General features: G+C 47.3%; 1 pseudogene; it reads left to right on the forward strand.

Moving 5' to 3' along the window:
- Positions 1–25,894, forward strand: part of LOC147119130 (uncharacterized) — a 202,248-nt pseudogene that overhangs the window by 103,565 nt on the left and 72,789 nt on the right.

Genomic DNA, 25,894 nt, shown 5'->3' on the forward strand with positions numbered 1-25,894 from the left:
TCGTGTAACTCTGTCAGAATTTGAGGTGATGTTTGGTTTGAGCTTCCTGTCTGTAAATGCTCCACTTCTAAAACCCTGTAAAAGGAGAGTAGAAAGGGTAAGGGGGGGGAGCAGGAACTTTTTTGGCTAATTTTGCCTCAAAGAACAAACAGGGCAGTGCCGGTCCCACTGGTGTCCAGCCGTGCCCACAGTAACCAGCGGGCCAGAAACAGCCCAATCCACCTCACTGACTTGGCCCTGAAGTCAAATCAAGTATCATCAAAGTCTCATCAAATGACATCCTTTGTGACTGTGACAAAGGTAAACTGTCTCTTCTCGTCCTTCTTGACTTGTCTGCAGTCTTTGACATGGTTGACCACTCCATCCTTCTCCAACGCCTCTCCACCATCATCCAGCTGGGCGGGACTGCACTCGCCTGGTTCCATTCTTATCTATCTAATCATAGCCAAAGAATCACTTGCAACAGCTTCTCTTCCCGCTCCCGCATCGTTACCTCTGGTGTCCCCCAAGGATCTATCCTTGGGCCCCGCCTATTTCTCATCTACATGCTGCCCCTTGGTGACATCATCTGAAAACACAGCCTCAGTTTCCACATGTACGCTGACAACACCCAGCTCTACCTCACCACCACTTCTCTCGACCCCTCCACGATCTCTAATCCGGTTCTGGGTGAGCAGAAATTTTCTCCAATTAAATATTGGGAAGACTAAAGCAATTGTTTTCGGTCCCTAGCCACTGACTCCATCCCTCTTTCTAACATTTGTCTGAGGCTGAACCACACTATTTGCAACCTTGGTGTCATATTTGACCCTGAAATTAGCTTCCGAACACATATCCACAGCATAACTAAGACTGCCTACTTTCACCTCGGTAACATGACCCGTCTCTGCCCTTGCCTCAGCTCATCCACTGCTGAAACCCTCATCCGGGCCTTTGTTACCTCCAGACTCGACTATTCCAACGCACTCCTGGCTGGCCTCCCACATTTTACCCTACATAAACTTGAGGTGATCCAAAACTACCTGTGTCGTAACTCAACGCCAAGTCCCGTTCACCCATCACCCCTGTGCTCTCTGACCTACATTGGCTCCCGGTTAAGCAATGATTCGATTTCAAAATTCTCATCCATGTTTTCAAATCCCTCCATGGCCTCGCCCCTCCCTATCTTAGTTATTCCCTTCAGCCTCACAACCACCCGCCCCCCGCGATACAATCACAGAAAAATTACGGCACAGAAGGAGGCCATTTGGCCCATCTTGTCCGTGCCGGCCGATTAAGTGCTATCCACACTAATCCCACTTTCCAGCACTTGGTCCGTGGCCTTGTAGGTTACGGCACTTCAAGTGCATATCCAAGTAATTTTTAAATGTGCTGAGAGTTTCTGCCTCTACCACCCTGTCAGGCAGCGAGTTCCAGACCCCCACCACCCACTGGGTAAAAACATTTCTCCTCAAATCCCCTCAAATAAATAATGCCATATTTATTCCAATGTTGGGAGGACATGTAAAAATCAACATTTCATTGTGCAGTACACGCGTCTGCTGCGTATATGACAAATAAAATTGAATTGAATTGAAAAACCTCCTACCAATTACTTTAAATCTACACCCCCTGGTTGTGGACCCCTCTGCCAAGGGAAATAGGTCCTTCCTATCTAGGCCCCTCAGAATTTTATACACCTCAATCAGGTCTCCCCTCAGCCTCCTCGGTTCCAAAGAAAACAACCTCCTCCCCCCCGAGACATCTGCATTCCTCCAATTCTGCCCTCTTGAGCGTCCCTGATTATAATCGCTGCACCATCAGTGGCCGTGTCTTCTGTTGCCTCGGCCCTAAGCTCTGGAATTCCCTCTCTGAACCTCTCCGCCTCTCTTTCATAGAAAATAGGAGCAGGAGTCGGCCATTCGGCCCCTCGAGCCTGCTACGCCATTCAATGAGATCATGGCTGATCAAAACCCACCTCTGTGACCAAGCTTTTGGCCATCTGCCCTAATTTCTCCTTATGTGGCTCGGGGTCACATTTTTCAATGTCTTACAACACTCCTGTGCAGCACCTTGGGACGTTTTACTACGTTAAAGGCGCTATAGAAATACAAGTTGTTGTTGTTCTCATTGTTGGAGGTGAGCTCTGAACAGGCCCCGCCCCCTCCCCTACTCCGCATGCGCCGCTCCAAGGTGAGCGCGGGCTCTGAACAAGCCTCGCCCCTCCCCCTCCCCCGCATGCGCCGCTCCAAGGTGAGCGTGGGCTCTGAACAGGCCCCGCCCCCTCCCCCTACTCCGCATGCGCCGCTCCAAGGTGAGCGCGGGCTCTGAACAGGCCCCGCCCCCTCCCCCTACTCCGCATGCGCCGCTCCAAGGTGAGCGCGGGCTCTGAACAGGCCCTGCCCCTTCCCCCTACTCCGCATGCACCGCTCCAAGGTGAGCGCGGGCTCTGAACAGGCCCCACCCCCTCCCCCTACTCCACATGCACCGCTCCAAGGTGAGCGCGGGCTCTGAACAGGCCCCGCCTCCTCCGCCTACTCCACATGCACCGCTCCAAGGTGAGCACGGGCTCTGAACAGGCCCCGCCCCCTCCCCCTACTCCGCATGCGCCGCTCCAAGGTGAGTGCGGGCTCTGAACAGGCCCCGCCCCCTCCCCCTACTCCGCATGTGCCGCTCCAAGGTGAGCGCGGGCTCTGAACAGGCCCCGCCCCCTCCCCTTACTCCACATGCGCCGCTCGGTGAGCGCGGTCTCTGAACAGGCCCCGCCCCCTCCGCCTACTCCGCATGCGTCGCCGGGCCCCGCTCCTGAGGATGAGCCGCTACTGTGCCTGCGCAGGGCCTCGCATTCTGGGTCGGCCCGGGCAACCGCGAGAGTCCAGATCACCGGCGGAAAGTGAGTTTTATGAGGTTTTTTTTTATATATAGCGGAGAGAAGCGCGGGCAGGGAGATAAATAATAAGACAATACAAACCGCACCATCCCAGCGCCCTCCCGGCACCGAGCGGAGCGGATTGAGCGGCCGCAGCCCCTTGTCTTCTGCAGGGAGCCGGACTGGGGCACGTCATCAACTCCACGGCGGTGACTGACGTGGGCTCTGACCAATAGGGAGAGAGCGGGCGAAGCTTGGAGGACTGAGGTGGCGGCGGGCCCTCCAACCAATCGGGGTGCCCGAGGGGCGAGACTTCCGCCGCCTGCTTCTCCCGCTGCTGAGACAAGTGGAATGCAGCAGAGGGCGCTCTTCTGAGATTCGGGCTCAGGCATGTTAGTGGAGCAGTGCAGAGGGAACTTTACTCTGCACTGGGCTTTACTCCCTCAGCACTGCACTGGAGGGGCAGCACAGAGTTTTAGACTCGAGTCTCTGGAGTGGGACTTCAACCCACAACCTTCTGACACAGAGGAGAGAGTGCTGCCGCCTGAGGCACGGCTGACACTCTGTATCTAACCCGTGCTGTACCTGCCCTGGGAGTGTTTGATGGGACAGTGTAGAGGGAGCTTTACTCTGTATCTAACCCGTGCTGTACCTGCCCTGGGAGTGTTTGATGGGACAGTGTAGATGGAGCTTTACTCTGTATCTAACCCGTGCTGTACCTGCCCTGGGAGTGTTTGATGGGACAGTGTAGAGGGAGCCTTACTCTGATTCTAACCTGTGCTGCACCTGCCCGAGGAGTGTTTGATGGGACAGTGTAGAGGGAGCTTTACTCTGTCTCTAACCCGAGATGTAGCTGCCCCAGCAGTGTTTAATGGGACAGTATAAAATCATGCAATGGTTACAATATGAAGGAAGGCATTCGGATTGCCGAGCCCGTGCCAGCTCTCTGCAAGAGCACTTCAGCTGGTCCCACTCCCCGCCCTTTCCCCGTAGCCCTGCAAAATTTTTTTCATTTAGATACTTATCCAATTCCCTTTTGAAAGCCATGATTGAATCTGCCTCCAGCACCCTTTCAGGCCGTGCATTCCAGATCCTAACCACTCGCTGCATAAAAAAGTTTTTCCTCATGTCGCCTTTGGTTCTTCTGCCAATCACCTTAAACCTGTGTCCTCTGGTTCTCTACCTTTCTGCCAGTGGGAACAGTTTCTCTCTATCTACTCTGTGTACACCCCTCATAATTTTGAATCCCTCTATCAAACCTACTCTCAAACTTCTCTGCTGCAAGGAGAACATACCCAGCTTCTCCAGTCTATCCACGTAACTGAAGTCCCTCATCCCTGGAACCATTATTGTAGATCTTTTCTACACCCTCACTAAGGTGGGAGCTTTACTCTATCTAACCCATGCTGTACCTGGCCCGAGAGTGTTTGACAGGACAGTGTAGAGGGAGCTTTACTCTGTATCCAACCCGTGCTGTATCTGTCCTGGGAGTGTTTGATGGGACAGTGTAGAGGGAGCTTTACTCTGTATCTAACCCATGCTGTACCTGCCCCGGGAGTGTTTGACAGGACAGTGTAGAGGGAGATTTATTCTGTATCTAACCCGTGCTGTACCTGCCCTGGGAGTGTTTGAAGGGACAGTGTAGAGGGAGCTTTACTCTGTATCTAACCCGTGCTGTACCTGCCCTGGGAGTGTTTGATGGGACAGTGTAGAGGGAGCTTTACTCTCTATCTAACCCGTGCTGTACCTGCCCTGGGAGTGTTTGATGGGACAGTGTAGAGGGAGCTTTACTCTCTATCTAACCCGTGCTGTACCTGCCCTGGGAGTGTTTGATGGGACAGTGTAGAGGGAGCTTTACTCTGTATCTAACCCGTGCTGTACCTGCCCTGGGAGTGTTTGATGGGATAGTGTAGAGGGATCTTTACTCTGTATCTAACCCATGCTGTACCTGCCCCGGGAGTGTTTGACAGGACAGTGTAGAGGGAGCTTTACTCTGTATCTAACCCGTGCTGTACCTGCCCTGGGAGTGTTTGATGGGACAGTGTAGAGGGAGCTTTACTCTGTATCTAACCCATGCTGTACCTGCCCTGGGAGTGTTTGATGGGACAGTGTAGAGGGAGCTTTACTCTGTATCCAACCCGCGCTGTACCTGCCCTGGGAGTGTATGATGGGACAGTGTAGAGGGAGCTTTACTCTGTATCTAACCCGTGCTGTACCTGGCCTGAGAGTGATTGATGGGACAGTGTAGAGGGAGCTTTACTCTGTATGTAACCCGTGCTGTACCTGCCCTGGGAGTGTTTGATGGGACAGTGTAGAAGGAGCTTTACTCTGTATCTAACCCGTGCTGTACCTGGCCTGAGAGTGTTTGATGGGACAGTGCAGAGGGAGCTTTACTCTCTATCTAACCCGTGCTGTACCTGGCCTGAGAGTGTTTGATGGGGCAATGTAGATACATAGATACATAGAAGATAGGAACAGGAGTAGGCCATTTGGCCCCTCGAGCCTGCTCCGCCATTCAATGAGATCATGGCTGATCATCCAAATTCAGTACCCTGTCCCTGCCTTCTCCCCATATCCCTTGATCCCTTTAGCCTTAAGAAATATATCCACCTCTTTCTTGAATATACTTAATGAACTGGCCTCCACCGCCCTCTGTGGCAGAGAATTCCACAGGTTCACCACTCTCTGGGTGAAGAAATTCCTCCTCATTTCTGTCTTAAATGGCTTACCCCTTATCCTTAGACTATGACCCCTGGTTCTGGACTCCCCGGCCATCGGAAACATCCTTCCTGCATCTAGTCTGTCCAGGCCTGACAGACTTTTATACGTTTCGATGAGATCCCCTCTCAATCTTCTAAACTCCAGTGAGTATAAGCCCAATCGACACAATCTCTCCTCATACGTCATTCCTGCCATCCCAGGTATCAGCCTGGTGAATCTTCGCTGCACTCCTTCCATGGCAAGAACGTCCTTCCTCAGGTAAGACGACCAAAACTGCACACAATACTCAAGGTGCGGTCTCACCAAGGCCCTGTACAACTGCAGCAAGACATCCTTGTTCTTGTACTCGAACCCTCTTGCTACAAAGGCCAACATACCATTTGCCTTCTTAACCGCCTGCTGCACCTGCATGCTTACCTTCAGCGACTGGTGCACAAGAACACCCAGGTCTCTTTGCACTTCCCCTTCTCCCAATCTATTGCCATTCAAATAATAATCTGCCTTCCTGTTTTTGCCACCAAAGTGAATAACCTCACATTTATCCACATTATAGTGCATTTGCCATGTTTCTGCCCAATCACCCAACCTGTCCAAATCGTACTGGAGTTTCACGACATCCTCCTCACAGCATACCCTCCCACCCAGCTTTGTGTCATCTGCAAATTTGGAGATATTACATCCAATTCCCTCGTCCAGATCATTAATATATATTGTGAACAGCTGGGGTCCTAGGACCGATCCTTGCGGTACCCCACTAGTCACTGCCTGCCACTCGGAAAATGACCCGTTTATTCCAACTCTTTGCTTTCTGTCCGCCAACCAGTTCTCTATCCAAGTCAATACCTTGCCCCCAATCCCATGTGCTAGTCTCTTATGCGGGACCTTATCGAAAGCCTTCTGAAAGTCCAAATACACCACATCCACTGGTTCTCCCTTATCTATTTTACCAGTTACATCCTCAAAAAATTCCAGTAGATTAGTCAAGCATGATTTACCTTTTGTAAATCCATGTTGACTTTGTCCGATCCAGTCACTGCTTTCCAAGTGCTCTGCTATTACATCTTTTATCATAGACTCTAGCATTTTCCCCACTACCGGTGTCAAGCTTACTGGTCTATAATTACCCGCCTTTTCTCTACCACCTTTTTTGAATAGTGGGGTAACATTAGCTACCTGCCAATCCATGGGTACCGTTCCAGAGTCTATCGAGTTCTGGAAGATGACCAGCAATGCATCTACTATTTCTAGGGCCACTTCCTTACGTACCCTGGGATGTAGATTATCAGGCCCTGGGGATTTATCGGCCTTCAGTCCCATCAATTTTCCAAACACCATTTCCCTACAAATACTGATTTCTTTCAGTTCCACCCATTCATCAGACCCTATGTTCCCCGACATCTCTGGGAGGTTATTTGTGTCCTCCTTTGTGAAGACAGAACCAAAATATGTATTTAGTTGGTCTGTCATTTCTTTGTTCCCCATTATAAATTCCCCCGATTCTGACTGCAAGGGACCTACGCTTGACTTCACCAATCTTTTTCTCTTCACATATCTATAAAAGCTTTTACAGTCAGTTTTTATGTTCCCTGAAAGCTTACTCTCATATTCTATTTTCCCTTTCTTAATTAATCCCTTTGTCCTCCTTTGTTGAATCCTAAACTGCTCCCAATCTTCAGGATTATTGCTTTTTCTGGCCAATTTATATGCCCTCTCCTTGGACCTTATGCTGTCCCAAATTTCCCTTGTTAGCCACGGTTGGGTCACCTTTTTTGTTTTATTTTTATGCCAAACTGGGATGAACAAATTCTGTAGTTCATCCATTCGGTCTTTGAATGTTTGCCATTGCCTATCCACCGTCAACCCTTTGAGTGCCATTCCCCAATCAATCCTACCCAACTCGCTCCTCAGACCATCGTAGTTTCCTTTATTTAAATTGAGGACCCTTGTCTCCGAGTCAACTACTTCATTCTCCATCTTAATGAAGAATTCGATCATATTATGATCGCTCCGACCCAAGGGGCCTTGTACAACAAGATTGCTAATTAATCCTTTCTCGTTATATAATACCCAGTCTAAGATGGCCTGATCTCTGGTTGGTTCCTTGACATATTGGTCCAGGAAACCATCCCGTAAACACTCCAGGAATTCCTCCTCCACAGTATTGTTACTAATTTGGTTGGCCCAATCTATATGTAGATTAAAGTCACTCATGATGACTGCTGTGCCCTTATTGCACACTTCTTTAATTTCCCTTTTAATGCCATCCCCAACCTCCGCCTTACTGTTTGGAGGTCTATAAACCACTCCCACTAACGTTTTTTTCCCCTTAGTATTTCTCAATTTTACCCATACAGATTCCACCTCATCAGAGCTAATATCCTTCATTACAATTGTGTTAATCCCTTCTTTAACCAGTAATGCTACCCCACCTCCCTTTCCTTTTTGCCTATCTTTCCTGAATATCGAATACCCCTGGATGTTGAGTTCCCAGTCCTGGCCTTCCTTGAGCCACGTTTCCGTAATCCCAACCAAATCGTATTTGTTTACTTCTATTTGCGCAGCCAATTCATCCACCTTATTACAAATGCTCCTCGCATTAAGACACAAAGCCTTCAGGCCTGTTTTTTTAACACTCTTAGACCTATTCGAATTATTATTTACTGTGGCCATGTTTGATTTAAACCGTTGATTTCTCTGACTGCCACTTTTGTTTTTCTCCTTCCTATCTTTTGCTTTTATCCTTGTTTCCCTTTCCTCTGTCTCCCTGCTCAGGTTCCCAACCCCCTGTCCTTTTAGTTTAAACCCTCCCCCACAGCACTAGCAAACACTCCCCCTAGGACATCAGTTCCAGCCCTGCCCAGGTACAAACCGTTCGGTTTGAACTGGCCCCACCTCCCCCAGAACTGGTTCCAATGTCCCAGGAACTTGAATCCCTCCCCCTGGCACCATTCCTCCAGCCACGTATTCATCTGAAGTATCCTTCTATTTCTACTCTGACTAGCACGTGGCACTGGTAGCAATCCTGAGATTACTACCTTTGAGATCCTGTTTATTAATTTATCTCCTAACTCCCTATATTCCGCTTTTAGGACCTCATCCCACTTTTTACCTATATCGTTGGTGCCTATATGCACCACAACAACTGGCTGTTCACCCTCCCCTTCCAAGATGTTCTGCAGCCGCTCAGAGACATCCTTGACCCTTGTACCAGGGAGGCAACACACCATCCTGGAGTCTCGTTTGCGGCCGCAGAAACGCCTATCTATTCCCCTTACAATTGAATCCCCTATTACTATAGCTCTACCCCTCTTTTCCCTCCCATTCTGTGCAACAGAGCCACCCCTGGTGCCAGGAAGTTGGCTGCTGCTGCCTTCCTCTGATAAGCCATCCCCCCCAACAGTACTCAAAGTGGTGTATCTGTTGGAGAGGGGGATGGCCACAGGGGACCCCTGCACTACCTGCCTGCGCCTAGTACTCTGCCTGTTGGTCACCCATTCCCTTTCTTCCTCTCCAACCTCTACCTGCGGTGTGTCCAACTCCATAAATGTGCTATTCACGATGTCCTGAGCATCGTGAACGCTGCAGTATGTATCCAATCGCAGCTCCAGTGCCGTAATGCGGTCTGTCAGTAGCTGCAGCTGGATGCACTTCCTGCACATGTAGTTGTCAGGGACACAGGCAGTGTCCCTGAGTTCCCACATATCACAGGAGGAGTAGGTCACAGGGCCCGGCTGTCCTGCCATGACTTACCCTTTAATTAATTGAATTTAAATTAAATCAATCAATCCCACTAATGACACTACAGTTAACTGGGCAGTGTGGAGGGAATTTTACTCTGTATCATACCTCGTGCTGTACCTGCCCTGGGAGTGTTTGATGGGACAGTGTAGAGAGAGCTTTACTCTGTATCTAACCCATGCTGTACCTGCCCTGAGAGTGTTTGATGGGGCAATGTAGAGGGAGCTTTACTCTGTGTCTAACCCATGCTGTACCTGCCCTGGGAGTGTTTGATGTTGATACTTGGTGCTGAGAATGTTAAAATGTTCCTTTCCCCACAGTGACATCCAGCACCTTCATGAGCACAAAAATTCACTTCAAGAAAGTAACACAAACCCGTTAGCTTCTCTCCTGGACACTGACATTGAGAGGACAGGGAATGTTGGTAACAAGTCATCAATTAGCTTTCGGCTTATCTTAGAAACAAGGACTCAATAGACTGGGTGTTTCAAACAAAGCTGATTTATTGATACAGAATATTAAAATCCAGCCCAGTTATTGGGGTTTTAACATCCATGAAATATAAGATAGCCACTAATAAATCCAGGAGGGAATTCAGGGGAAACTTGTTTACCCAGAGAGTGGTGAGAATGTGGAACTCGCCACCACAAAGAGTAGTTGAGGCTAAAAGTACAGATGCTTTTAAGGGGAAGCCACATGAGTGTGTAAGGAATAGGAGGATATGTTGATCAGGTTAATTGAGGTAGACTGGGTGTGGGGCATAAACACCAGCATGGACCAGTTGGGTTGAATGGCCTGATTCTGTGCTGTACATTCTATGTAACACCAAGAACAGTCAAAAGAAGGGAATCATCAGAATAACAGTTATATAATTTTTTTGATATATATAAATGACCTGGATATTGGAATTGAGAGTAGAATTTCTAAATTTGCCAATGACACCAAACTTGGGGGTGTGGCAAACAGTGAGGATGATACCAACTGACTGCAACAGGACATAGAAAGGCTAGCAGAATGGGCAGACAAAATTTAATACAGAGAAGTGTGAGGTGATGCATTTTGGCAGAAGGAACAGGGAGAGGCAATATACACTTAATGGCACAGTTTTAAAGAGTCTGCAGGGACAGAGGGACCTGGGACTTAATGTGCATAGGTTCCTGAAGATGGCGGGACATATTGAGAGAGTGGTTAGCAAAGCATATGGGATCTTGGGCTTCATAAATAGAGGTATTGAGTACAAAAGTAGAGAAGCAAAGAAACATAGAAGATAGGAGCAGGAGTAGGCCATTCGGCCCCTCGAGCCTGCTCCGCCATTCAATGCGATCATGGCTGATCATCCAAATTCAGAACCCAGTCCCTGCTTTCTCCCCATATCCCTTGATCCCATTAGCCTTAAGAAATATATCCAACTCCTTCTTGAATATATTTAATGAATTGGCCTCTACTGCCTTCTGTGGTAGAGAATTCCACAGGTTCACCACTCTCTGGGTGAAGAAATTCCTCCTCATTTCTGTCCTAAATGGCCTACCCCTTATCCTTAGACTGTGACCCCTGGTTCTGGACTCCCCGACCATCAGGAACATCCTTCCTGCATCTAGTCTGTCCAGTCCTGTCAGAATTTTATAAGTTTCAATGAGATCCCCTCTCATTCTTCTAAACTCCAGCAAGTACAAGCCCAATCATCCCAATCTCTCCTCATATGTCATTCCTGCTATCCCAGGGATCAGACTGGTGAATCTTCACTGAACTCCTTCCATGGCAAGAACATCCTTCCTCAGATAAGGCGACCAAAACTGCACACAATACTCAACATGTGGTCTAACCAAGGCGCTGTACAACTGCAGCAAGACATCCTTGTTGCTGTACTCAAACCCTCTCGCTATGAAGGCCAACATACCATTTGCCTTCTTAACTGCCTGCTGCACCTGCATGCTTACCTTCAGTGACTGGTGCACAAGGACACCCAGGTCTCGTTGCACTTCCCCTTCTCCCAATCTATTGCCATTCAGATAATTATCTGCTATCCTGTTTTTGCCACCAAAGTGGATAACCTCACATTTATCCATGTTATATTGCATCTGCCATGCTGCTGCCCAATCACCCAACCTGTCCAAATCATCCTGTAGTTTCTCGGCATCCTCCTCACAGCACACAACGCCAACCCAGCTTTGTGTCATCTGCAAATTTGGAGATATTACATCTAGTTCCCTGGTCTAGATCATTGATATATATTGTGAATAGCTGGGGTCCAAGGACCGATCCCTGCGGTACCCCACTAGGCACTGCCTGCCGCTCGGAAAAAGACCCATTTATTCCAACTCTTTGCTTTCTGTCTGCCAACCAGTTCTCTATCCAAGTCAATACGTTGCCCCAATCCCATGTGCCTTAACTTTACATGCTAATCTCTTATGCAGGGCCTTATCGAAAGCCTTCTGAAAGTCCAAATACACCACATCTACTGGTTCTCCCTTATCTATTTTACTAGTTACATCCTCAAAAAATTCCAGTAGATTACTCAAGCACGATTTACCTTTTGTAAATCTATGTTGACTTTGTCCGATCCTGTCACTGTTTTCCAAGTGCTCTGCTATTACATCTTTTATAATGGACTCTAGCATATTCCCCACTACCGATGTCAGGCTTACCAGTCTGTAATTCCCCGTTTTCTCTCTACCACCTTTTTGGAATAGTGGGGTAACATTAGCTACCCTCCAATCCATGGGTACTGTTCCAGATTCCATCGAATGGTGGAAGATGATCAGCAATGCATCTACTATTTCTAGGGCCACTTCCTTAAGTATGCTAGGATGTAGATTATCAAGCCCTGGGGATTTATTGGCCTTCAATCCCATCAATTTCCCTAACACCATTTCCCTACAGATACTGATTTCTTTCAGTTCCTCCCTTTCATCAGACCCTATGTTCCCCGATATCTCTGGGAGGTTATTTGTGTCCTCCTTTGTGAAGACAAAACTAAAATATGTATTTAATTGGTTTGCCATTTCTTTGTTCCCCATTATAAATTCCACTGATTCTGACTGCAAGGGATCTACACATCACGTCACCAATCTTTTTCTCTTCACATATCTATAAAAGCTTTTACATCAGTTTTTATGTTCCTTCGCAAGCTTACTCTCATATTCTATTTTCCCTTCCTTAATTAACCCCTTTGTCCTCCTTTGTTGAATCCTAAGCTGCTCCCAATCCTCAGGTTTACTGCTTTTTCTGGCCAATTTATATGTCCTCTCCTTGGATCTTATGTTATCCCTAATTTCCCTTGTTAGCCACGGTTGAGTCACCTTTTTTGTTTTATTTTTATGCCAAACTGGGATGAACAAATTCTGTAGTTCATCCATGCGGTCTTTCAATGTTTGCCATTGCCTATCCACCATCAACCCTTTGAGTGACATTCCACAATCAATGCTACCCAACTCGCACCTCAGAATTTATGCTGAACCTTTATAAAGTGCTGGTTAGGCCACAACTGGAGTATTGCATCCAGTTCTTGTCACCACACTTCAGGAAGGATGTGAAGGCGATTGAGAGGGTGCAGAGGAGATTTACCAGAATGGTCCGGGGATGGGAGATCTTAGACACAATGACAGGTTGAAGAAGCTGGATTTGTTTTCCTTAGAGCAAAGGCGGTTGAGGGGTGATTTGATAGAGGTGTACAAGATTATGACGGGTTTGGATAGGCTAGACGGGGTAAGGCTGTTCCCACTAGTTGATGGAACAAGGACTAGGGGACACAGATTTAAGGTTTTGGGCAAGAGATACAGGGGGGACATGAGGAAAAACTTTTTTACGCAGCGAGTGGTGAGGACCTGGAGCTCACTGCCAACGGAAGTGGTGGAAGCGGACACACTGAATGTTTTCAAGGGGAGACTGGATAGGCACTTGAGAGAAATAAACTTGCAGGGCTATGGGGATAGCGCGGGGGAATGGGACTGACTGGATTGCTCTACAGAGAGCCGGCACGGACTCAATGGGCCGAATGGCCACCTTCTGTGCCGTTATAACTCTATGACTGTGACTAGAACAGTGTGAACTCGCTGGTGTCTCAGCAGGTTGGAGAACTGAGCGAATCCCTTCTCACACACGGAGCAGGTGAACGACTTCTCTCCAGTGTGAACTTGCTGGTGCTTCAGCAGGTTGGAGAACTGAGCGAATCCCTTCCCACATACAGAGCAGGTGAATTGCCTCTCTCCAGTGTGAACTTGCTTATGTCTCAGTAGCTGGGATGGCCGAGTGAATCTCTTCCCACACACAGAGCAGGTGAACTGCCTCTCCCCAGAGTGAATTCGCTGGTGTGCCTTCAGATCCCCAGAGCGTTTAAAGCTCTTCCCACAGTCAGAACATTTAAACTGGCTCTCATCAGTATGAACTCGCTGGTGTCCTTTCGGAACCTCAGAGCTTTTAAAGCTCTTTCCACAGTCAGAACATTTAAACGGTCTCTCATCAGTGCAAACTTGCTGGTGTCTCAACAGGTGGGATGGCCGAGTGAATTTCTTCCCACACACAGAGCAGGTGACCAGCCTGTTTCCTGCTCTCTCCAGCTGGTGTACCTTCAGCTCCTGTGACCTTCTAAAGCTTTTCCCACAGTCGGAATATTTCACCGGCCTCTCCTCAGTGTGAACTCGCTGGTGTGCCAGCAGATTCGAGGACCGAGTGTATCCCTTCCCACACACGGAGCAGGTGAACATAATCTCTCCTGCTCTCTCCAGCTGGTGTCTCTTCAGGTCCTGGGACCTTTTAAAGCTCTTCCCACACTCAGAACATTTAAAAGGTCTCTCATTAGTGTGAACTCGCTGGTGTGCCAGCAGATTGGAGGAGCGATTGAATCAGGTCCTGATGAATCGAGCAACTCTGTCTGATTTTGACATGGTGTTTGGTTTGAGCTTCCTGTCTGTAAATGCTCCACTTCTAAAACCCTGTGAAAGGAGTGTAGAAAGGGGTAAGAGGGAGAATATTGCCTCATGTCCCCCTTTCACAGCCCAGGGGCAGTGAAGCTGATTTTCAGGCCCCAGCTGCTGCACAGGTTACATACAAACATACAAATTAGGAGCAGGAGTAGGCCACTCGGCCCCTCGAGCCTGTTCCGCCATTCAATAAGATCATGGCTGATCTGATTACTCCACATTCCCACCTACCCCTGATAACGTTTCACCCCCTTGCTTACCAAGAATCTATCTACCTCTGCCTTAAAAATATTCAAAGACTCTGTTTCCACTGCCCTCTGAGGAAGAGAGTTCCAAATTCTCACGACCCTGTGTGAGAAAAAATTTCTCCTCATCTCTGTCTTAAATGGGCGACCCCTTATTTTTAAACAGTGACCCCTAGTTCTAGATTCTCCCACAAGATGAAACATCCTCTCCACATCCACCCTGTCCAAACCCCTCAGGATCTTATATGTTTCAATCAAGTCACCTCTTACTCTTCTAAACTCCAGTGGATACAAGCCTAGCCTGTCCAACCTTTCCTCATAAGACAACCCGCCCATTCCAGGTATTAGTCTAGTAAACCTTCTCTGAACTGCTTCCAACGCATTTACATCCTTCCTTAAATAATGAGACCAATACTGTACACAGTACTCCAGATGTGGTCTCACCAATGCCCTGTAGAACTGAAGCATCACCTCCCTACCTTTATATTCAATTCTATAAAAATTCTATTAGCTTTCCTGATTACTTGCTGTACCTGCATACTAACCTTTTGTGATTCATGCATTAGGACACCCAGCTCCCTCTGCATCTCAGAACTCTGCAATCTCTCACCATTTAGATAATATGCTTTTTATTCTTCCTGCCAAAATGGACAATTTCACGTTTTTCCACATTATACTCCATTTGCCAGATCTTTGCCGACTCACTTAACCTATCTATATCCCTTTGAAGCCTCCTTATGTCCTCTTCACAATTTACTTTCCTACCTACCTTTGTGTCATCAGCAAATTTAGCAACCATACCTTTGGTCCCTTCATCCAAGTCATTTATATAAATTGTAAAAAGTTGAGACCCCAGCACTGATCCCTGTGGTACACCACTCGTTATATCTTGCCAACCAGAAAATGCCTACTCTCTGTTTCCTGTTAGCTAGCCAATCTAATATCCATGCCAATATGTTACCCCCTACACCATGAGCTTTTATTTTCCGCAATAACCTTTGATGTGGCACCTTATCAAATGCCTTCTGGAAATCTAAGTACAATACATCCACTGGTTCCCCTTTATCCACAGCACATGTTACTTCCTCAAAGAACTCCAATAAATTGGTTAAACATGATTTCCCTTTCACAAAACCATGTTGACTCTGCCTGATTACCTTGAACTTTTCCAAGTGCCCTGCTCTAACGTCTTTAATAATAGATTCTAACATCTTCCTTTAACAGATGTTAAGCTAACTGGCCTGCAGTTTCCTGCTTTCTCTCTCCCTCCCTTTTGAATAAAGGAGTTACATTCACTATTTTCCAATCTAATGGAACCTTCCCCGAATCTAGGGAATTTGGGAAAATTAAAACCAACGCATCAACTATCACACTAGCCACTTCTTTTAAGACCCTAGGATGAAGTCCATCAGGCCCCGGGGACTTGTCAGCCCACAGCTCCAACAATTTGGTCATTACCACTTCCCTGGTGATTGTAATTTTCTTGAGTTCCTCCCTCCCTTCCATTTCCTGATTTACAGCTATTTCTGGGATGTTACTTGAATCCTCTATAGTGAAGACCGATGCAAAATACCTGTTCAATTCAACTGCCATCTCCTTATTTTCCATTATTAATTCCCCAGACTCACTTTCTATAGGACCAACACTCAATTTGTTAAATCTTTTCTTTTTTAAATATCTATAGAAACTCTTATTATCTGTTTTTATATTTCTAGCTAGCTTTCTCCAGTACTCTAATTTTTCTCTCCTTATTAATCTTTCAGTCATTCTTTGCTGTTTTTTATATTCTGTCCAATCTTCTGACCTGCCACCCATCTTTGGACAATTATATGCTTTATCTTTAAGTTTGATACTATCTTTAACTGTTTTAGTTAACCACGGATGGTGGGTCCTCCTCTTGGAATTTTTCTTTCTTGTTGGAATGTATATATTCTGTGTATTCTGAAATATCCCCTTAAATGTCTGCCACTGCAACTCTATTGACCTATCCCTTAACCTAATTTGCCAGTTCACTTTAGCTAGCTCTACTTTCATGCCCTCATAATTGCCCTTATTTAAGCTTAAAATACGAGTCTTGGACCCACTCATCTCTCCCTCAAACTGAATGTAAAATTCAATCATATTATGATCGCTGCTACCTAGGGGCACCTTCACTATGAGGTCATTAATTAATCCTATCTCGTTGCACAATACCAGGTCTAGTATAGCCTGCTCTCTGGTTGGCTCCAGAACATGTAAGGGGTTTTCTTGCTAGGTCTCTCTCTCTCTGGTGAGACCTCTCTCTCTTTTGCACAGTAATTTATCGAGTGGTTCGACCCACTCACCCCTTAGGTTCTGTACACTGGACTTTGAGGCAGGAACTACAATGCAGAGAATACTCTGTAGACCAAGTTTAATGAAACAAAGTGAAATTTTATTGCATAAAGGAAAAATTGAATGTAAGCCAAATAAGGTACATGGGAGGGAAAAACAAATCATAATACAGTACTAACCAATATATCCACAGGCATATTATACTTTACAAGGTTCACCATGAAATAGGGAAACACACAGAACATCGAGGGACAACAACTCATTGTTAATTATCCCCTAAAATGCCCACCCCCTAAACCTAGCTAGATTAGATTATGAGGGGCCAGAAACATGCTCACCAGTCCCAGTTAGAAAAATAGAGGTTTTGAAGTCTGCGTTTTGGTCCTCTCAGGCGTCCTGTCTCCACGTGGTCAGTGGAACGCAGCGGGCTGCGACACACTCTTTTCTCCCTCGAGGTAATGGACACGGACAGGCTGGATGTTAGCAGGCCTGGACATCGGCGTGGAGAGAGAACAACTGTTTGACCATTTTCATACAGGTTTCTTCTTGGAGGGTCACCGTCTTTTCATCTCGTCAAGTGGCCTGGGGTTTGTCGATGATCTCCCGATAGCTACTCTGGGTCTGGGCGCTGACTCATTCTTCCCTCTCGAACCTCTCTCTCCAACTTCTCTCCGAACTCGAACATCTCCCGATAGCTACCTCGGGTTTCCAATTATACTTCTCATCGAGGCCTTTATCTCCCGCCATATCAAGGTTAGTCTTTGTTTAATTTTTTGGCGGGCTTGTAGCACAGAGGGGTAGTCATCATGTTTAAAGTACTTTCGGGATGGCCGGTAACTGCCATCTCTGGTCTGGAATGACCTTGTATTGTCTTTAATGGGTCTTGATGTTCCCCTTTGAATTTGAAGCTGTTTCCCTTTGTCTGGGTAAACATTTTGATGGCCTTTATCTACAGGCCGATCTGATTGGATCTGCATCCAATCCATATGTATGGGGTTCTGTCTGGTTTCGCATTCTCTGAAATTGCATTCCAGAACTTACTGTGGGCTGAATCCACAAAAGCTGTCTGTGGACTGCAGGAACCATTTTAAAATGTCCCAAAAAGCTGGTCATGGGGTCTGGTGGCCATTTTGTGTGCCCCTTTTTCTGGGCTTCTTTTAAAACAGTCTTTAAAATTAAGGCCTTTTCTGCCAATAGACCCTTATAGGACAATGTTCAATTTTGCGAATCCTACAAATGTGCTGTTCAAAGAAACTACCCCAAAAACATTCTATGAACTCCTCATCTAGGCTACCTTTGCCCATCTGATTTTTCCCATGTATATGTAGATTAAAATCCCCCATGATTATAGCCATACCTTTCTGACAAGCTCCCATTATTTCTTCCTTTATACTCCATCCTACCGTGTGGTTACTGTTAGGGAGCCTGTACACCACTCCCACAAGTGACTTCTTGCCTTTATCATTTCTCATCTTAACACACAGGTGCAGCAAGCAATTAGGAAAGCAAATGGTGTGTTAGTCTTTATTACAAAAGGATTGGAGTATAAGAGTAAAGTCCTTACCGCAATTATATAGGGCCTTGGTGAGACCACACCTGGAGTATTGTGTACAGTTTTGGTCTCCTTACCTAAGGAAGGATATACTTACCTTAGAGGGAGAGCAACAAAGGTTCACCAGACTGATTCCTGGGATGGGGGGATTGTCCTATGAGGAGAGATTGAGGAGACTAGGCCTATATTCCCATGAATTTTGAAGAATGAGAGGTGATGTCATTGAAACATCTACAATTCTTACACGGCTTGACAGGGAAGATGCTGGGAGACCGTTTCCCCTGGCTGGGGAGTCTAGAACCAGGGGTCACAGTCTCAGAATAAGGGGTTGGACATTTAGGACTGAGATGAGGAGAAATTTCTTCACTCAGAGGGTGGTGAATCTTTGGAATTCTCTGCCCCAGAGGGCTGTGGGGGCTCAGTCATTGGGTATATTCAAGGCTGAGACAGATAGATTTTTGGACTCATGGGGAATTGAGGGATATGGGGATCGGGCGGGAAGGTGGAAATGAGGTAGAAGATCAGCCATGATCTTATTGAATGGTGGAGCAGGCTCGAAGGGCCGAATGGCCGACTCCTGCTCCTATTTCTTTTGTTCTTAAGAGAGTTGTTTGCTACAGCCTGCTGTCCCACGACAAATACACAGAGGATTTCAGTTACGTGGAGAGACTGGAGAAGCTGGGATTGTTCTCCTTGGAGCAGAGAAGGTGCAGCGGAGATTTAATAGAGGTGTTCAAAACATGGAGCGTTTTGATAGAGTAAATAGGAACATGGGAACAGGAGGAGGCCATTCAGCCCCTCCAGCCTGTTCTGCCATTGAATGAGATCATGGCCGATCTGTGTCTTAACACCACCCACCTGCCTTGGCTCCATATCCCTTTGCTCCCTTGTCTAGCAAAAATCTATCGCTCTCGGATTTAAAATGATTAATTGAGCTGGCATCGACTGCTTTCTGTGGGAGAGGGTTCCACACTTCTACCACCCTTTGTGTGAAGAAGTGTTTCCCAACTTCTCTCCTGAATGGCCTGGCTCTGATTTTAAGGTGATGTCCCCTTGTCCCAGACTCCCCCACCAGCGGAAAAAGTTTCTCTCTATCTACTCTACCAATTCCTTTCAAATCCTAAAATCCTCAATCATTCCTTAACCTTCTAGATTCCAGGGAACACAAGCCTAGTTTATGTAATCTCTCCTCACAATCTAACCTTTGGAGCCTGGGTAACATTCTGGTGAATCTGCGCTGCACTCCTTCCAAGGCCAATATATCCTTTCTGAGGTGTGGTGCCCAGAACTGTACACAGTGCTCCAGGGAGTTCCTGGGAGTTAATGTGCGTAGTTCCCTGAAGGTGGCGGGACATATTGAGAGAGTGGTTAACAAAGCATATGGGATCTTGGGCTTCATAAATAGAGGTATTGAGTAAAAGTAGAGAAGTTATGCTGAACCTTTATAAAGTGCTGGTTAGGCCACAACTGGAGTATTGCATCCAGTTCTGGTCACCACACTTTAGGAAGGATGTGAAGGCCCTTGAGAGGGTGCAGAGGAGATTTACCAGAATGGTTCCGGGGATGGGGGATCTTAGCTACAAGGACCAGTTGGAGAAGCTGGATTTGTTTTCGTTAGAGCAAAGGAGGTTGAGGGGTGATTTGATGGAGGTGTACAAGATTATGACGGGTTTGGATAGGGTAGACGGGGAAAGGCTGTTCCCACTAGTTGATGGTACAAGGACTAGGGGACACAGATTTAAGGTTTGGGCAAGAGATACTGGGAGGATATGAGGAAAAACTTTTTTACGCAGCGAGTGGTGAGGACCTGTTATTCGCTGCCGACGGAAGTGGTGGAAGCGGAGACACTCAATGTTTTCAAGGGGAGACTGGATAGGCACTTGAGGGAAATAAACTTGCAGGAGTGGGACTGACTGGATTGCTCTACAGAGAGCCGGCATGGTCTGGATGGGCCGAATGGCCTCCTTCTGTGCCGTTATGACTCTATGACCCTCTGGGGTCTAACCAGGGCTTTGTATAGCTGTAGCTTACAAGGAGAAACTGTTTCCAGTGGCAGGAGGGTCGGTAACCAGAGGACACAGATATAAGGTCATTGACAAACGAAGCAGAGGCGAGGTGAGGAGAATTTTATTTACGCAGCGAGTTGTTGTGATCTGGAATGCACTGCCTGAAAGGGCGGTGGAAGCAGATTCAATAATAATGTTCAATGGGGAAAGGGATAAATACTTGAAGGGGAAAAATTTGCAGGGCTATGGGGAAAGAGCAGGGGGAGCGGGACTAAATAGAGAGCTCTTTCAAAGAGCCGGCACAGGCACGATGGGCTGAATGGCCTCCTTCTGTGCTGTATGATTCTAGGAGCCACTCCTCGAGTGGAGTGGTGCCCGCAGGGATCGCTTGGCAGGAAATTGGGAGGAGATGGTGCACACGCAGACAGCACCTGATTTCGAGACGCTGTCCTTTTAAAATTAGTCCTCCACAGGCAAGGAGGGACTCGGTCCCTTTAATGAAAATCACATTGAAAAGGAGAGTCCCTGCCCCTTTACGAGCCCTCCGCCCACCACTCCCACCTTTTTCTTAAAGTCTTTGAAATTAATAATAAAAGTTCATGCAGAAAAACTGTGAGTGTGTGTCTGACTGTATTTTTGTGAGTATCTGTGTCTGTGTGTCTGTCTGACTGTATGTGTGTGTGTCTGTGTAGAATAGCATCATAGAATGATACAGTACGGAATCTCCTCTTAATCTTCTCTGCTCCAAGGACAACAAGCCCAGCTTCTCCCGTCTCTCCACAGAACTGAAGTCCCTCATCCCTGGTCCCATTCTTGTAAATTTCTTCTGCACCCTCTCCAAGGCCTTGACATCCTTCCTAAAGTGTGGTGCCCAGCGGAAGCCTAGCCAGTGTTTTATAAAGGCTTAGCATAACTTGCTTGCTGTTGTACTCTATTCCTCTATTAATAAAGTCAAGGATCCTGTATGCTTTATTAACAGCCCTCTCAACTTGTCCTGCCACCTTCAAAGATTTGTGTACATACACCCCGAGGCCTCGCTGTTCCTGCACCCTCTTTAAAACTGGACCATTTAGTTTATATTGCCTCTCCTCATTCTTCCTACCAAAATGAATCACTTCACACTTCTCTACATTAAATTTAATCGGCCACGTCTCTACCCATTTCACCAGTCTGGCTATGTCCTCCTGAAGTCTGTTACTATCCTCATTGTTTGCTACATTTCCGAGTTTCGTGTCATCTGCAAATTTTGAAATTATGCCCTGTATCCCCAAGTCCAGGTCAGTAGTATATATCAAAAAAGCAGTGGTCCGAATCAATGTTCACATTAAGCTGTGCGGCCACGTGCAGCCGCTCACCGCCCTATAAAAGGAATAAACGCACATGCGCGGAAATTTGAATGGGCCGTGCAGCCCGTTAAAGGGGCTGCGAACCTCAAAAAAAAAATTAGAGGGAACACTGGTCCTAATACCGACCCCTGGGGAACATCACTGTTTACCTCCCTCCAGTCTGAAAAGAAAACGTTCACCACTACTCTCTGCTTTCTGTCCCTTGGCAGAAAATGGGGAGGGGGCGAGAGTAAACAGCACCTGATTTCTCGCCAAGCACTCAGGGGAGATGGGGATTTGCCCTACTTTAAATATCAGTCTCTTACATATACATTAATAAAAAGGGAGATGCTGTCCCTTTAAAATCAGTCATTCACGGGGACGCGGTCTCTTTAATGAAAATCACATAGAAAAAGAAAGTGCCTGTCACTTTAAGAGAAACATCCACCACTCCCATATTTCTCTTAAAGTGCTTGAAATTAATAATTAAAAATGCTGAAAATTAATATTAAGAAAATTAATTCAGTGAGAAGAAATATTTTTACTCACAAGTATTTTCTCCAGACTGTTTCTTGTTTCTGTTTCATCAATTTGAAAACAAACTGCTTTTTTTAAAACAAATACCTTATGCAAAACAAACTTAAGTCTGAGCTGTAAAATGTGAAAGGAAGATTAAAAATAAACTTTCCCAGGCTCACAGACCCTTTACAAAATGGCGGCGGGCCGATCCGTCCAATGAGCCGGTTCCAGGTCCCGCCTCCTCCTTCGCCGCGATTGGTTGGAGGACCAAAGCCCCTCGGTCGGTCCTCCAGGCTCAGCCTCCCCTCGCTCATTGGTGAAGAGCTCAGTGTCAGTCAGTGCACGCTGTAGTGTATGTAACGTTCTACCTTTAAGAGAACTATTGTATGTAACCATCCACCTTTAAGAGAACTATTTTAGGGGTTGCACTACTTTATCTTGGCTGCTGTATACTGTAATACCGGTGGTGACCACACCAGTATATAAGTGCTGTGTAATGAGTTATTGGGCAGATTCGCCCTGACCTTCAAATAGTAAAGTCCTGTTAAAGTTTACTCTTGTAGTCTGTGTATTATTTCGCCATATAACCCACAGACTTTACAGTGGCGACGAGTTCGATCTTACCCTGCGGCAGCGATACATCCGAAGCAGTTAACGAGCGTCGAGAAGAGGCATCCGCCCTCGTCGTTCTGCTGAGAGAAGACTCGAGTCTGCAGAGCAAGGAAGAAGGAAGAATTCAGACACGAAGCCTTCCATCAGCAACAGGCAGTGATCGTCCCTTCTGTCACGGTGGTGAGTGAGCCGATCAGCCACGAGAAGCAAGTCGGCCACGTTGACTGTGAGTAGGGGGAAAATAAAAAGAAACGGAGGATAAGGGCGGTGAACTCGACCACGGTCGGGGGAAAGGAGCCGGACAGAAGTCGGGGCCAGAGGCGCTGAGACTGGGGCAGCGTAGGGCATGGAAGCCGCGGTACAAGCGGGAACGCAGCCGGTGTGAGAGACCGGGCTACAAGCGGGCTGGGAGACGCAACAGCGTCGTGAGACAGCTCGACCGCGACCGGTGAAAAAGGTCGGGCAGCTACCGAGGCCGTGAGGCGCTGCGACCGGGATCGTAAGGCGCGGGAGATAATAATAAATAATTCAAACCGCAGAGAACTCAGCCGCAGCCGGGGGAGGAAAGGACCGGACTGCGAGAGGGCTGGGAGGCGCGATTGGAAGCCGCTGAGGGAGAGACAGAGCCCGAGCGAGCGGGAGAGCTTCAGAATAAACTGAAGCCGGCGCGCCGCGGAGAACTCAGCCGCAGCCGGGGGAGGAAAGGACCGGACTGCGAGAGGGCTGGGAGGCGCGATTGAAAGCCGCTGAGGGAGAGACAGAGCCCGAGCGAGCGGGAGAGACAGAGCCCGAGCGAGGGGGGAACGGGACCGAGCGAGGGAGACCGAGCGAGATTCCGCCCAGCGGCTGGAACTGTTCGCCGCCAATGGGTTGTCCCCAGCGCCGGTTGCCCTGCCGAGAAAAGGGAACAAGGAATGCACTGAAGCCGGCGCGCAGGCTGCGAACTCCGAAAGCCAGCGGTCGTCGCCCGAGGGAAAGCTTACCCCTCCTGCCAGGGGAAGAAACGCGGGAAGCCGCCAGTAGGCGGGGAAGAAGACAGGAGCGGGAAACCGACATTTTGAAAGTGGGCGGGGAAGAAGACAAGCGCGGGAAACCGCCATTTTTGGAAAAAAAAAAGTAGCGAACAAATTCGTTGTTGTTTCTCAGAAAGATAGTGAAGATGCCTAAGCATGGTAACATCAACGACTTCGATTCCGAGGTGGAAGATTGGGCCACGTATGTAGAACGCATCGAGATATATTGTGAGGCCAATGAAATAGCAGATGATGATAAAGCTCTAACCTTACTAAACTCAATGGGGGCGAAGACATACGGGCTATTGAAGCATCTTCTATCACCAGCTAAACCGGCGGATCAGACTTTCGCAAATATTGTTGCTGTCCTGAAGGATCATTTGAACCCCACACCGCTGATGTTGGCGGAACGATTCAAATTTTATGCGAGAACGCAACGGAAAGAGGAAAGCAACGCGGAATACTTGGTTGAACTGCGTAGACTAGCGAAATACTGTCAGTTTGGGGAAAATCTGACAGAGGCATTGAGAGACAAGTTCGTGTGTGGGTTGTCGAAGGAAGGAACACAAAAGCGACTGCTCGAAGAGAACGATCTTACACTTGATAAGGCTGTCCTTATTGCAGCATCGCACGAAGCCGCAGCGAGAGGTACTGCGGAAATGCAGCTGAAGGCAGCGGTACTCAGCGTGGCTCAAATGACTTCGGGTACAACGAAATGTTATCGTTGTGGGAAGACAACACACGACCAGAACCAATGCTGGTTTAAAACCCAGGAATGTAGAAAATGTGGCAAGCTTGGTCACATAGCTAAAGTATGCCGGTCAGGAAAGAAGACCAGCAACAAAAAAATGTCACCGCAGGAAAAGTACAGCAAGGTACACAAGGTGGCTGAGAAGAATTCAGACGAACAGAATTCGGATTCAGACTCCAACAGCCAGGAACTGGGTAGTCTGAGAATTCACAATGCGAGTAAGGAAGCTGACCTACAAATTATCTGGGTCACGCTCAAAATAGCCGGAGTCCAAGTGAAAATGGAATTGGACACAGGATCAGCCCTAACAGTCATAAACCGAAAGGACTACAAGAGGCTATTCTCACATATTCCCTTGAGAGATACCAAGATTGTATTGCAGACATACACGGGGCGAAGAGTATACCCCATCGGAAAGATAAAAGTCAAGGTGAGAGACAAGGGCAATGAACACCAAGGAATGGACTTATATGTACTACCTGAGGGGGGTCCACCACTTCTGGGATGGGAGTAGATCAAGAAAATAAATATGGACTGGCACTTCCTAAAAGCCATAAAGAGTGAGAACTCGGTGAAGACAATCAGCTCAGACTCTGGAACTGATGATGGTAAGACCAACCCATGTGCAAAAGACAAGGCTAAAATGGACTTGCAGACTAATGTTGGAAAAACGAAGGAGTGCATAAATGCTTATGCTTCAGAGGAGAACAAAGTTTCAGAACAGAATTCCACTGAACAACAACAACATAGTTTGACAGAGAATTCTGAGTCTGTCCAGTCTACAGACATGCACATTTCTGAGGAACACCGGGCTCGAACTCAACTCCATTTCAAACTACAACAGCAATTAGAACAAATGATTCGCCGTCTTGAGCAAGAGATGAATGCAACGAAAAAGTTCTTTGACACAGAGTGGGAGAATCTGGAAAGACAACAGAAGCAGCTGATGGAGAAAATGGAGCAGGAGCGCACAAACCGTCTGCGCGAGGAGGCCAAACGAATCAAAGCTGATTCGGTTTCTGAAGGTGCGTGCTCTAATCTGGTGGAGCAAGATGTTCAGCAACTGAAGGTGCTTGTTAGCAGGTTGCAGGCAGAAAAGGCTGATTTGGTTGCCATGAATTCCGAGCTCCTACTGAAGTTGGGTGCAGCATCACCGGACGATTCATTTGTTGAAATTCGAATGGTGGAGGCTGCAGATGATGGAGAATTAAAAGCAGCAAAGGGGCCCCAGTGCAAGGTTACCAACAGCCCTGTAGCCTATCCATCAAAAACACAGGATGACGATACTGGGAAACGTCTGATGTCAGAAGAGTTAACGGTCAGCCAACTCCT

This window comes from Somniosus microcephalus, chromosome 4 (genome assembly GCF_052327205.1).
Source record: "Somniosus microcephalus isolate GS21.2 chromosome 4, FLI_Smic_1.0, whole genome shotgun sequence".
In the NCBI taxonomy this organism is placed as follows: Eukaryota; Metazoa; Chordata; class Chondrichthyes; order Squaliformes; family Somniosidae; genus Somniosus; species Somniosus microcephalus.